Source organism: Acanthopagrus latus, chromosome 22 (genome assembly GCF_904848185.1).
Source record: "Acanthopagrus latus isolate v.2019 chromosome 22, fAcaLat1.1, whole genome shotgun sequence".
Taxonomy (NCBI): Eukaryota; Metazoa; Chordata; class Actinopteri; order Spariformes; family Sparidae; genus Acanthopagrus; species Acanthopagrus latus.
This window is the reverse complement of record NC_051060.1, coordinates 11,705,260-11,717,859: the sequence shown is the minus strand read 5'-3', so window position 1 is coordinate 11,717,859 and position 12,600 is coordinate 11,705,260. Positions and strand designations below refer to the sequence as shown.

At 44.3% G+C, this 12,600-nt stretch overlaps 1 long non-coding RNA gene across 2 annotated transcripts; it reads right to left on the bottom strand.

The window, feature by feature from the left end:
* Nucleotides 1–6,246: 6,246 nt before the first annotated feature.
* On the bottom strand, nt 6,247–9,659 carry LOC119012648. Of its 2 annotated transcripts, XR_005072549.1 has the most exons (3): nt 9,433–9,659; nt 7,975–8,161; nt 6,247–7,847 (listed from the first exon to the last, which is right to left on the bottom strand). It is a non-coding gene; the product is annotated as an uncharacterized LOC119012648 (long non-coding RNA). The 2 variants fall into 2 exon arrangements; XR_005072548.1 differs by having other exon boundaries at nt 6,247–8,161.
* Nucleotides 9,660–12,600: the final 2,941 nt, after the last annotated feature.

The window sequence follows — 12,600 nt, the reverse complement described above, 5'->3', positions numbered from 1 at the left end:
ACTATGTCTTGAATGATTAAGTCACTTCTGTTGCTAAACATTTAATAGTTTGGCCCATTGAATTAAAAGCAGAAGATGTTCCCATTTTAGGAAAAAAAAAATCACTTTCTTAAGAGGAGATTAGTACCACTTTCACGTCTGTCACCTTGGATTTAAAGCCACAGTGAGTGGTCAGTTAGCTTAGCTTAGCTTAGCATAAAGTCTGGAAACAGGGGGAAACAGTTAGCCTGCCTCTGCCTGAAGGTAACAAAATCCACCTACCAGCACCTTCAAAGCTTATTTGTGTGCGTAACAACTACAGTTTGTGGTGTTCGGGGTTTATGTGCCGGACTTTTTCTTGTCCGGGTGCAGTCACATCCTGCACAGAGTCAGGCTAGCTGCTGTCTTCATTACCAGTCTTTGAGCTAACCAACCAAATCCTGCTGCAGCTTCACATTTAACAGACAGACGTGAAAGTGGTGGAGAAAGTGGAGACCTGGGACCATCTCCAGCTGTTTTTGTGGCATGTGTTCTGAACCCTAACTAAATGCTGTTTGTGCCTAAACCTAGACCGTGAGCACAGTGCTGTGACGAGAGAGAAGTAGAAAATTGCCCCAAAACAAATGCAACAAGAAGAAATGTTTCAACTTCGCTGTGGTTTTGCACGACTTGTGAGGCTGCAGAGCCAGAGTCTTTTCTTACTGCCATCGGGCTCCTTGTAGGGTCACCTTAACTGCCACGATAACAGACAGGAAAGCTGCCTTGCCCTTGTCGCCGTCTACGGGCACAGGTTGACAAGGCTGAAGCAGCATGTCGACTTTTACAGCCGCCACTGCTGCTCACTTAAGCAAAAACCGAGCAGCATGGAAAGGTCAGAGGCCGACGCAATCTCCTGCAGACTAAGGTTATGTAAGAGCAAGACTGTCCCTGTCGGTACAGCGCAAGGCAGCCCTCCAAAATCATTAGCCGTCATCTCGAAGGAGCAGCCAAGTTTTTGTGTGAAGGCTGCTAGTTAAGCAGGAAAGGCGTTGCAGGTTATTAGTCGGGGCTTGATGAATCTGTTGCCAGGTCTCGTCTTCATCCTGCAGCTCGGGTCTTCTACATGAATACACGAAAGGACACGTACACAACAACATGTGTGACCCGTGCCCATGCCAAGGGATTAGTCCCCTACAGGCCCCTGCCCACACAGCAGGCAGGCAATTGGGGAGCAATGCCAGGGCCTGCTTACAGAGATTTAGCCACCGCTTTACACTCTGTGGCTTGGTCAAACATACACACATGGCCTCCTTTGCATCTGCAGGACCCAGTGAACGGTCGCTGATCTGCAGAAGAGATAATAGTGTGTGTGTGTGTGTGTGTGTGTGTGTGTGTGTGTGTGTGTGTGTGTGTGTGTGTGTGTGTGAACCGCGGTTTGGGCTGCAGGGAGACGGCGAGAGAGTGGCTTTTTGTAGGAGTGTTTTAATGTGGGCAGATGTCAAAAGGAGCAGTCAGTGTAATGCAAATGTGTTGTTTGAGATAAATGCCAAGCATGTGTCACGTCCCCGCAACCGCGGATCACTAATGAGCCGATGTCAGGAGCGTTAACAATGAACTGTGTGAGTGTTGCACAACAATTACCGCTTGACTCAGCGCTGCTCATTTCGGCTTCAAACTTCATTATTGCAGCGATGATTCATCATGTGATTTATTCGCTGGTTTGATACGGTGATTAAGATCCAGTCTTGTAAGGGCAGCTCGAGTTTGCTTCATGTTCTTGTAACTGTGGAGATATTTCATTAACCACTTATTTTTGTGTGTGTAGGCTTTTGGATGTGCTGACAGTAGCTCCTGGTTAACAAAGCACTGCAGATCCATAGCGCGGTTAGACTTTTATATTTAATAGTTATGCAGAGAACTAAGCTGAATAACTAGCCTGTCACTAGCTAGCGAATGATTAACTGCCGCTATTTGCAACATGAGAATACAAAACTGCAGCACAGCGAGGTATACAGTCTTGTGACTGAGAGCTTGAAATGACCCAAAAGGTCCCATAGGGGCGAAGGTCTTCATTGTTTGATCTTGACCTTAAAGGACCTAACTGTACAACCAAATTAATGCTTGAGTCTCACACAACCCAGAGTGCCATTATTTGGGAATCAGCCTCATCAATCAACGTTTCGTACAAATAGGACCTTTAGGAAAACAAACTTTCCACATGATCCGTTTAGTTATAGAACTTTCCATGAACAAACAGATGTTTCCCATTCATCATGAAATTGTTTCAAGATTTCCATTTTTTTTAAGCACTGTAGACGAAGTACGGTGTGACTTTGAATAGAAGAAGAAAGACAGGATGTTGGTGTCTCGAGACACTCATTCTGATATAGGTTGCCTAACTAATGACATCCTCAAAGTAATAGACTCATAAGCATCTCGGGTGATGAAGTCTTGCTTTAATAAAGGCATACTATGCAGGATTTGTTGGTTACTTTTTGAGTTAATATAAGAGATTATGGAGATAGTTGATTGTTGAATCACATTCCCCGTCATATACAGACGCCTTGGGTTGAGGCTAAACCAAGATTCAGGAGGTTGTTCTGCAGGGGGCAGTTAAAAACATACTTCTTCGAGGACTAAATGGACCTCGTGATGAGATCGTCAACTTTTTTCTCTTGTCACTAAAAGTTCAGAAAATATATTCTACCTCTAGGTTTAGGCCTTCAAGGCCTTTGTAAATATAATACATGGCGTGTACCTTTAAATCGCCCGTGTTTAGATGACACAAAGGGAGAAAAGGACAGTTGGAATACAGTATGTCCTTTTAGAGTGTTTGCACAATAGCAACGCAGCGCTGGGATATCCCATGCATAAGTGGGCCTGATTCTGCTGAGGTGTGTTTGCGGCGGTGAGAGATGACAAGGTGACACTGAGCCAAAGAAGGAAGCGTGACACCGTCCGTTAATGCACTGCTGGCATTGTAACTAATATTTCTCTAATTATCCGAAGCAAGTAAACAGATGGAGGGAGGAACATCTCCAGCTCCTTTGTTTTTTTGCGCGACCTGCCAACTACTGCCGAGCCCACTTTTTTCGCGGCTGGCACTAACAGTGCAACGCGCGCTCGCTCTACATGCGCACACACAGGAAATGTCTCTGGAGACCCGCTGATTTTGCTCCTTGCATAAGCTCCTCAGCGAGCTGCAGGAGAAATAAAATATTTATCACGAGTGTTGAGCGTTTTATGGCAGCACTGCAGGTTTATTTGTATGCCTGCTCAGGTGTGAAGAGTGAACAGGGCAGAGAGAAGCAACAGAGAGTCTGATCTGTGTGTTCTGGAGGCAGAAGTCATCTCCCGCGCTGCTCGCTTCATCTTCCAGGACATGAAGAGTCACGCATGCAGCTGTCGACAACACGAGGCAACTCAGTCGACCCTGGACGGCCGACATCAGAACTGAGTATTAGGATTTATTTGGGTCTGTGCGTGCTGTAACGACATGAAACATTGTGTATATGCTCCAGAAACCCGCTAAGTGATCATTAATGAGTTTTGTTCCTGCCAACTTATTCCTGCTGATTTTTTTTTCTTTATCCCTCAAATAAACTCGGTTTCGTAACACACATGAAGTGCCAGAGAGGTGTACAGTAGGCGGCTTCTGACCGCCTTCTCTTCAGTGTTTGGCGCATTAACTCACTACCTGGGGTGGACACTTGTGCAGTATGTTACGCAACGTACTTTTGGTAGCAATAGATGCTAGTCTTGTAGATCAACGTCCATTTCATTCAAGCCTTTGCCAAAGACTAAATCTGGTGTCTGTGGCGACATTCTCACTTAGGTTGACATCGTATTGTTTAGTATGGTAGGGTGTCCATATATACTTACTGTATATTGTTACTTTAAAATAAAATGACTCTTCAGTACCTCTGATGAATATACATGTCAATTCTGGAGACGAACAGCTCTACCAAATCTTATTTGTCACTTTTATTACTACCCTCCAACAAACTGCCCCTCCACCTATTAAGACATCACTGCTATCCCCTGGGCCTGAGAGATCAATTCAACTTTTTGGTTCAGTTCGTTTGAGAAACCGAACAGTGTGAAATTGGATAAAGGTTTTTCGCTTTTTCGGGAGGTGTGGGGGGGGGCTCTGCTGCTTAACGGCGGACAGCGGCCAGAGGAAAAAAGATTGGATATATCTGAGAGAGACTGTAATGAGCTGCACATAAATAACGCCATTATTCTTTTGTCTGGAGAGAAGAAAAGGAAGGGAAGGGTAGGCATGCAAGGAGCAACCTTTTCCCCCTCGCGAGGAACAGTGGAGAGTCCCATTCAGACTGACCACAGAGGTTATGCCAGCAGGAACATGCAGCCCATTCATTCTGAGAAGATAGCATCAAAGTGGCAGAGACAGGCTACAAAGTCTGTATTAATACATCCAGCAGCACTCTGAAACAGAGGGCAAGTGAGGGTGAGTTCTTTCACTTCATTCACTTGGAGCTTTTGGGGGTGGAGTGGTGTGCAATAAAGTCAATGAGCCAGTAGATTTCCCTGCTGTGTGATTTCATCACCCCGCACACCTCCATGCTGGACACAAAAGTTAGAGGCACACTGAAGTGGGAGGATGAGTGGGAGTTGTTAATGTCACAGTGTTATTATTCACAAGCAGGCACGAGGAGTGAAACGTGCCTTTTGATGGAGAAGTTAGCAGAAATGGTTTTGAAGAAGCACTCTGCCAGCAAAGACAATGAATACATAACGATGAGCTGACTTGTCACAAGCAGTGCTCTCTGAAAACAGTTGTATGGTTTCCTTTGTGGCTCTGAAGGCATTTTAAAGTCTCTAAGAACAACCCTGATGTTCAAGACATCAAAATTTCAACAGGGGGTTTAATTTAGAAGAGGCCTGTTAAGAGGGTATAACTAACAACTATTTCATTGTGGGAATTTTGAATTTGGTGTTTTTGAACACTGTTGCAGCAATTTTGATCGTTCATTTTGAATCTGTCCCTTTCACATGCGGTGACTTTATGGAAGTACAATACTAAACTGATGTAGAAACATGGATATATACTGCATTCCACTGTACTCATGACACAGGACAAAAAAACAAAACAACCTTCAACAGGAAATAGTGCAATGGAACAATCAGCCGAGTCAGAACTCAATCCATAAAGTCAGGGAACACACAAGGCCCAGGAAACAGACGCAGGAGACACAGAGAAGCCTACAGTGAAGGAAAAACTTACACTTAAATACAGAGTGATTCATGGAATAAAGTTGAGCAGGAAAAACGATGGGAAAACAGACAAAGACAGGAAGTGGAAAGAAATACGTGACACAAGATAAAACAGGAGATTATTAACAAAAAACCCGAACCATGACATTTGTGTTTCATGGTACGAGCCTACTTGAGAGTCGCCTTACAAACATCAGTTTGCTGAGTGCATCCATGTTTGATGCATTTAGATTGGAAGTTGGGAATGCCACCTTGGAAATATCAAATTCTGTGTCAGTTCGATATCAGTGGATTGCAGCTTTGGCCTGTAGCCTCCATGTAGCCATCACCTGTAGGTTTCTAAAGAGCCATGGTAAAGCTCAGTGTCGTGGCAGTGGCCTTTGCAATCTTTGCCGTGCCTGACTTTGCCTTACTCCCTATTATTAGCATGTGTGGCATGGTGAGCTCAACTCAGAGGTCCACTTGCTACCTTTTTTTTGAGATTTTCATCCAATTTGATGGCCTAGCTAGCAGTCCAGACTGAGAGCTCTAAGCCCTGGGAAAGTGTTGTTTACACCGCTATCTCTGAAACACGATATATAGATTATAACATCAGAGCAGTTATTCGCATTCTGTTGGTAATTTTTTGAATGTTTTCAACTGTGTGTTTTGTTTTGTTTTTTTTACATATATATCCTTAAATGGTGAATGGAGGTGGATTAGGTTTCATCAGCTGACAGTCTGAATGATCCAGGATGACCATGTGTTTTTTTTGTGGCAGTTTTGTTTTGTAATACTGTCTGTACGCCATTAAAAGCACAACACAAGATGTTGTGACAGGGCTTTTAAGGTGACATCTGCACTATTACATAATCTAGAGGCCGTCCCATTTGAGGGGATACTAAGTTAAAATCTAGTTTATTTCACTAATTCTGATTATCTGGTGCTCACGTGATGCATATTCATTACATTAGGGTTGCGAAGGATCACAAAACTGGTGGTTTGGGATTGTGACGCAGTTCGACCTCACAAAAAGGATCATTTTGTGGATCACCAAAAAAACAAGGGACATCTTTGCTTTCCATTTATTTTGTAAAACACTTGAATCAAAGAACTTTTGCCCATGGTCCTCAATGAAAACAACAATCAAGACGTCCGATCTGACAGCAGATTGCAGATCGACAAGATTAATGGATTCCATTATAATACACAATAAATCTGAGGTAACTGAAACCACAGAGTAACCTTTTTCATTCAGCAAAATGTATTCTTCTGTGCCTAGCATGGTGTAATAAAAACATGGCATCCAACAGCGACAGCCACAAGGACCCCAGTAGAGCCTCTGAAAGAAGGTAGATAAAAAAAATGTAATTCTATTTGCCCTTCGATGCTCTCCTGCTGTTACGGCGATAAATGAGCCACGTCATCTCCAGCAGGCACTTTAGGATGCTAAGCTAACAAACAGCTAGCGAATGACAAGCCCTGCGTTGTTGAGCCCAGCCCGTTGGGGGGGGGGGGGGGGCTAAATTTAGCTAGCACACAACTGTGTAAAATCTCACCTCCAGTTCTTGCTGAAGAATAGAAAACCTGTGTTGATGCATCTTCCCACTCATCTAGACCCATTTAACCATCTGCTTATGGTATTTTCTTTCTGCAAGTTGTTCCAACGTGCTAATCTCCATCTTATTTAGGTCTGCTTCCCCATGAGATCACGTCAGAGGGATCATGACAGTTCTTGAGATATGTGAATAGTACACAGAGAGGCAGGTTTCTTACATTATATTTGAATTTCAATTATGAAAGTAATATTAACGTTGTTTGAATTGCATTAGGTCAACTACTTTCTAAAGGCCAGCAATTTAAAATCAAGAACACTAGCTGCAAGATATCAATGATTAGTGTTACACATGAAAAACTAACATCGTTAATGTTACCTAGCTAGCTACATTTTCCTCTACAGTAAGTGCTTGTGGAGGTTAAAAGGAGATTTTCTGTGTATTTCTGGAGGAACATCAAGAAAGTGTGGCTATTTATGGTTATGGATTGATGCTGGAAGCTGCCTCATGTTCTTAGTTTTGCCCCTGTCATCATCCCACTGTGGTTAAAAGGCAGGAGGTTTTTGCGAGTTCTCGTACACCCAGTGCCCACATTTAGAGCAGACGGCATGTAAAATGGCAAATGTGTCAATGTGAAAAGTAGATTACTGGTTTGAAAATATGTTCCAGTAAAGACTAGAAGCTGAGTTTCAAAAAAGGAAAAGTACTCGTTACACATTGTCCCCCCCCCCCACTCACCCACCCCTGCACATCAATCAGACCCATTTCAGGTTTCGTGAGCTATATCTGGATCAAGTCTCATGTCTCAGAGACAAAAGAACATTTTCTTTTCTTTCTGACTGAGCTCGTTGGATGAAAACCGAAACCACGCTTTGTGCTAAAAAGTTACAGCAAGCACAAACATTTGGACATTCGAAGCCGCCGCTCAGTGTGCTGGCACCTCGACCGAACTGCACGCAGATAAACAGTTGTAGTGCTGAGTCACTTGTCTGGATTCACACTCCTCGGTCTGGCCTCTACTTGTTTTCACATCCACATCGCTCACTGCCGATGATTCAGCCTTATTACACGGCCCCGTGTCATACCAGGGAGGCATCCTGAGTTTAGGAGAGACGTCTGCGGGGGTAAACAAAGAGACCTAATCCCTCATCGTGTTTTCTGAGCTTGAATTAATCATCGGCAGGGTCCCCTTCGCAGCTCTCAAGGCGGTGTCAGCCATGTCACATAAGATGAGGCCGGTTACCTGTGATGTGCTGAGCAGAAAGAGCAGGCCAGCCAGGTTGCATTCTGCTGACTGGCTGGAACCACATGTCAGCCAGAATGCAGTTCGCTAAGAGGCTGATGCTGCCCTCATCCAAGAGCATGTTCCCCTGATCCTCTTCCCTGCATCGCCTCAAGTTACGGACAACCGACTGGTCAGGTTTGTTTTGCTGCGGGAGGAGAAGAATGTGCTGTTTGTACACAGGCCAAGCAAAACAATCTCATGTGATCTGTCCTAAATATCCAGTCACATACACATGATCACTAAGTCATCCACATGCCTCTGCCAGGAAGCCAGCCGGGATCAGTCACAGTCATGAATGCTCCCAACAAAACGCATTGTTTGATCAAAAAGGGGGAAATGGCAGCCGCAGTACTGTGGACTGTGGATAATCTAGCAGCGAGTGCCTTTCGTGGATTTGTGCTCGCGAGCATTCCCGCTTTGTGGACGGGTGTGAAGAGCAGGTTGCATAAGAGGATCACTTCCATAATGGTGTAATTCTGGATTCCTTTCTCGACACGGCCTTCTTAAAGTGTGTCTTAAGGAGCGGGTGGGCAGAAGTGGTTCCTGTACTGAAGGACCATTACCACAGGAATATGCCGGCACGTAGGGATTACTCAAAGAGGCAGGAATTAGAGAGATGAAGGAAAAAGCGAGCAAGAGGGCCTAGAGGGGAATTAGGATGTGTAGAGTGGGAAAGTGTGAGGCAAGAGAAAATGAACAGACTGAAACCAGGAAGTGGAACGAGTTTTAACTAACTAGTGTCAAAAACCTTCACAAGGCTACTTTTAGATTCTGAATATTGTTTAAGGGGTTTGTTACCCGTTAGATAAATGAGACCTTCTATAGGAACCTGTGGACCGTTTGTTTAAGTTGTTTAATGCTGCTGGACTGTGGATTTTCTTTGTGAAGGGCTCGCTCTCAAGTGCATCGGTGCCATTCTCCACTCCAGTAACAGAGAACAACAGTAGTTAAAGTTAGCTAAGAAATGGAGGCTGCCAACATGAACGACCGGCTTCCACCACAACATACAAGAGAGCACCTTTAGAAAGACACAAAAACAGATTTTAGAGGAATTAATTGTTGGAGACTTGAAATAACGCCAGAAAAACTTTTTGGAGCAATTTTGTTTGTTTTTAAAAAAAAAACATTTTTAAAACAAACTCCAGAGAGATTTTGTGGATGACCAAACTCCACCTGAGTTTCCAGCAGAATAGCCCCATCATGGTGCAGATAATGACCACATTTTCATTTTGGGGTGAATTTGTTCTTTAAGGTGTGTGCAGAGAGACAACAAACTGGTAAACGTGTATTTCTTTGACACACACCTCCACTAAAACAGACATTAGCTGTAAGCTAGTTAGCAACAGACAGTGCAGATCAGTGCATCATAGCGTGTGTTTGTGTGAGAGCTCTGCGGTGACTAAACTCAGAACTCACCACAAACTCTTGTCTTTCTTTATTTCCCTCCGGGCTCTCTATTCCTCCTCCTTTTTATCTGAACAGTTGTGGATAATGTTTCTTCCTGTCTTCCACTGACTTTGTAAGCTATCGTAGCTATCACAGCTAGCTACCTCCTCCTAAATGCACATTGTGTTCTGTCTGAGCGAGATGAGCTGAGTTTGAAGTCTTCATGCTAACCTGAGCTAATCAAGTCATGGCTCTAGTTAGTTAACACTGCATTCATTCAATACTGGCAGAATGGGAGGAAGATCCCACGTGGGATCATTTCACTATATTCCAAGATAAGCTACTTCCATAGCTAACTAGTCAATCCACTGATTAAAGAAAGCAGATTTTTCCAGAAAATTCTTTCTTCTTCTTCTTCTAATTCTTTCAGTTTCCTACATCGTCGGTTCACTGACTCACAGTTTCTCACATGTTAATTTGAGTGTTAAAAGCAAAGGTGTTTTTAACACCAGGGACAGTGACGACCAGTTTTGTCGCCATCACTTTTGAAAACCGAATATCTGTTAAAAATGTGCCAAAATTTAAAAAAAAGACATTTTAACTAATAAATGAATTTTGATGCACCGTTACGCAATCTTTTTCCCACCTTAATTATCCAAACAATCTCAAACAATCTCCCAGTGACATTTAATTTGTTCATCTAAGCTCTTAGGTCTCCACCGCTTCTCGGCATAAAAGCGACATGAAAGACAGATTGCAGTGTTGATGCATGGCTCTACATATTCTTAAATATCCAGCAACTGTCATTAAGTCAAAAGGACTGCTCTTTATTTATTAACAACCTGCGCTCGAGCTCGTGAGAACAACAGTAATAAAGCTGACATTTCAACGTGATGTCCATTTGGGCTGAGTGACAAGTACCATTTTTAGAGCCGGGTATCATGGGATTTTTGTGCCTTATGTTATGTTTGAATATTGTGAGGGTTTCATAGAAATCCGTCCCCCTTTCCACATTATTACATTGATGTCATTGGCATTAAGTGGTCTGCTTAGTGAGTAGACCGGGAATTCAAAAAGGATTAAGCTCATTCATCCTCCAATCCACACAGATGAATGGCTGCACACGACCAAGATGCTCCTGTTTTAATCGGGTGCGGCTTCCCAGCCCGGCGAGTGCAGCGTGGAAGGCAAAGGGGTGGGCGCCCTGGGAGCCAGGTTAAGGGTTCGTGATTTGATTTGTGGGGAGGACAGATTGGCAGGGGGAGGGGGGGGCACTTGTTGAGCCGAGAGCAGATCTCTCGCTGGCCTCCAGGGGGCAGAGCGGCCTCGGTGCCCCAGGGCGACTCTGCCCTGTGCTCCAGGCTTAGCTGCTCGTTACATTAAAACAGGGGCTTCTGTGACAGAGTCAGCATTATGAAAGCTAAGAGGATTAGCTGATGGACATTTCTGGCGTTCCCGGTCAATTATCAAAATGAAAAGCAGTGACTGGGCAGGGCTGGCATGCTCTGTGGCACAGAAGAGCTCCTCTCTCCTCCTCCTCTCTCCTCCTCCTCCTCCTCCTCCTCCTCATCTCCACTCCAGCCCTCCATCTCTCACTCAGCCTCTGTCTGTCACAGGTCACAGAGGTTCAGTGGAGGAGGGGGGAGGGGGAATAAATAAAGAAATAAATAGAGGCATCATTGATGTGTCTCTGGACATGAAAGTTTTGTGTGTGTGTGTGTGAGAGAGAGAGAGAGCGTGTGTTAGAGTGTGTGTGTGTCAGCCACGGATTAAAAAAGAGCATTTAAATTTTAATGTTTCTAAAGTGCAAAACTGTATGTTATGCAACTGAATAAAAAACAGGCCGGCACGTCAGCCAGCCATCCGTGCTCAAGTCTAACTCCTCCAACCGTGTGCATGATCACACACACACACACACACACACACACACACCCTACTGCCTGCTCTCTGTCCTACGTGTGTTAACCCCCCTGTGATTGCTTAACAGGCTATCAGTGTAGGAGGAGCCTCCACGACTATGATGCACATGTGATGCTTGAAAGTTGGGGGGGGTTGATGGAAAAGGAGTTGTTGTTTGGGCATGTCCATAAAAAAAAAAAAAAAAGTGGCATTTTCCGCAGCTGTCCGTGTTAAGGATCTACCCCGGGGATTCACACAACGCTGCAAACGTAATCAGCCGAGTCAATGTGCCACCACGGCTGCAGCGGACACATCTCTCCGGCAATGACACCCTGCCCCCCCCACCCTCCCTCCATCCTCGACGCCCGGCTACATCCCCCCCCCCACCTTCTTATCACCCAACTTCCTAATACAGCGGTTAGACCTCACTGGAGCGCAGCAGAGGTGAGGCTGTATATCCGTGTGTGCCTGAAAAAGATAAGAAAACAAACTGCTGAAGCGTTGCATTATTATTTTTATATATATATATATATATATATATATATATATATATATATATATATATATATATATATATACACACACACATTTATTTATTTATTTATTTATTTATTCATTCATTTATTTATTCATTTATTTTTTGTTTTTTTTTTGCTGCGGGAGACAGTTGCCCAAAAATACAAAGTGAAGAACGGTAATCCTAACTCACTACATAGCGGGCTGAATTATACTCAATCCCGGTTATCACTTGGGGGACAGTGTCATCTCACCGCTGTATTAGAGTTGGTCCTGCTGCATGGGCAGGTCTGATATGGGCATTCAGAGGCCGGTTCGAGATTCAGCTGAAAAATGTCTCCATCTGGTGTTGCTGCGGTAACCAGCTGACCTAGCAGGCAGCGCATCCTGCGTGGTGGAACACAAACGGCACGTGCAGATGAGAATTAACACCTTGTGGTTGCATTCCCTCGAAAAACCCAGTCGAGCTGCAGCACCCATGTCCGATCACGGACATGTAACACATGGGAAGAGTGAAGGAGGTTTTAAAAAAAGGTCGTAAGGTAGTTTTCTAGAGAGAAACGTGCAGCACTCACTTTGACAGAGGAGTGAGAGAGATCACATGGTGCAACTGCCAGTAGGTGATCTGAGGTGGAATGAGGGCGGATTGGCATTCACCTAGTTAACAAAATGACCCAAATGCATCCCTCTTATTAACCTGCCACCCCCCCTTTTCCATTCCCTAGTTGAAGACAGAGCGCATGAACAGAGGGGTTGTTCAGTTGGATATGTTTAGTCATAATC